This window comes from Canis lupus, unplaced genomic scaffold (assembly GCF_011100685.1).
Source record: "Canis lupus familiaris isolate Mischka breed German Shepherd unplaced genomic scaffold, alternate assembly UU_Cfam_GSD_1.0 chrUn_S1090H1261, whole genome shotgun sequence".
In the NCBI taxonomy this organism is placed as follows: Eukaryota; Metazoa; Chordata; class Mammalia; order Carnivora; family Canidae; genus Canis; species Canis lupus.
In genome coordinates, this window is record NW_023329906.1 from 2,093 (window position 1) to 3,813 (window position 1,721).

The window sequence follows — 1,721 nt, forward strand, 5'->3', positions numbered from 1 at the left end:
TCACACATGGGTACACACTCACCCACATCCACGTGTACATGCTTGCATGCACATGCTTACATGCATGCACACAATGCATGCAGTCACATGCTTGCACACACATGCTTACCTGCATGTGCTCACACGCATATCTCACACACCCAAATGCACACATGTGCATGCACTCGTGCACATGCTCATATGTATGCACTTGTGCACATGTTCACACATGCACACACAGATGCACACATGCACAAGCTCTCACATGTGCATGTGCACACACATTCATGAACACAAACTCGCACTCAGGAGCTCACACTCACATACACATGCTTTCACACACGCAGGTGCCGATGTTCAACGCTGGTGATTCAAACCAGAAGAGACCTCCACGCCTGTTTGGAGGAGACACCTGGTATTTCCTTCATGGGAAGCAAGCGCCAAATGGAAAAGAGTTTTGCCCTCAGCTTTGACAGGTAATCCCGCTTCTGGGAGTTTATTTGAGGAGAAAGTGAAAGTGAGAGGAAACGTTTCTGTAGGAGGAAGTTCTCACAAGTGTGAATTGTAGGAATAGAATTCAACGATGTAAATGCCCATCAACAGATGGGTGTGCAAAGACACTGTGTCACACTGGCCATGCATGCTGTGCAGTCAGTGACATTATCCTTTAAAGCAGGCTTTAATATGTGAAAATTCTACATGCTACATAAAATTTTTGAAAAGCAGGAAAAACACAAAACTGGTAACTATGGTTATCTCTGGGTGGAAGTATCATTGGCAACTTAAATGTTCCTTAGATTTTTTTTTGCTTTATTTTCTATTCTTATAATCAGAAGGATATGTGCATTTTCCAGACGTGCATCCTGCCCCGTGGCTCGTCCAGCCCCAGCCCCAAGACATTCTGGGAGCCCCGAGAACTGCACGGGGCCCGTTGGTGCAGAAACAGCACTCCTCATCTCCCCACGCCGTCCCTCCTGCATGTGGACAGGCTCCCGTCACCCTGGCTCCAGGTACCACCTGTTGCCGTTGCCCTTGGCATAGGACTGACACTCACTAGTCACCCAGTAACAAGCTGGCAGCGTGGCTGCCACTCCCCTGAGACCAGTAACCACCTCTCATTTATCTTTGCAGTTCCCATCAGGCCTGGCAAGTCACCTGGACGCTAATGAAGCTCCACACACATCCACACAGTTTGATTTGATTTCAATTAGTTCAGTATTTATCATCCACCAAGAAAAAGCTGATCAAACTGTCTGAGCTCTGCAGGCGTGAGTCTGAGCTGTGTCTCACTTGCCGGTAGAGGCCCGGCCGCAGAAAGCAAATAACTCAGTGCGTCTTGCCGGGCAGCCACCGTTGTCCACACACCCTGGGGTCTGCCCAGGTGTCCACCTGCACAGCGAGGACCGGAGGGAGCCGGGAGCTGAGGCAGGGCCTTCGGGGGGGGGGGGAGCTTGGCGGTTGGCTGCACTTGGCCTGGTTCATCGCACTGGGATTTGATGGGGAAGGACGCGGGCAGGGAGCAAGGACACGGGCCAGCATGGGGGACAGGGAAGGGCCGGAGAGTGGCGGGCCATGGGACGCCCTCAGGGACCCTGCAAGGAGACCCAAACTGTGTCCCGGGTGGGGAGGGTGATGCTGGAGCCCCGCTGCAGCTGGGTGGGCAGGCGAGGGATTTAATGAGCACCAGAGTAGACCCTCGGTGCCTCGAGAAGCCAGGTTTTCCTGCCGCAGTGTGGAGGAAG

The 1,721-nt window shown here is 52.6% G+C and overlaps 1 long non-coding RNA gene across 1 annotated transcript; it reads left to right on the forward strand.

The window, feature by feature from the left end:
• Positions 1-201: 201 nt before the first annotated feature.
• Positions 202-1,362, forward strand: LOC119878174. Its single transcript, XR_005386680.1, has 3 exons — positions 202-455; positions 834-989; positions 1,111-1,362. It is a non-coding gene; the product is annotated as an uncharacterized LOC119878174 (long non-coding RNA).
• The last annotated feature ends 359 nt before the right edge of the window (positions 1,363-1,721 follow it).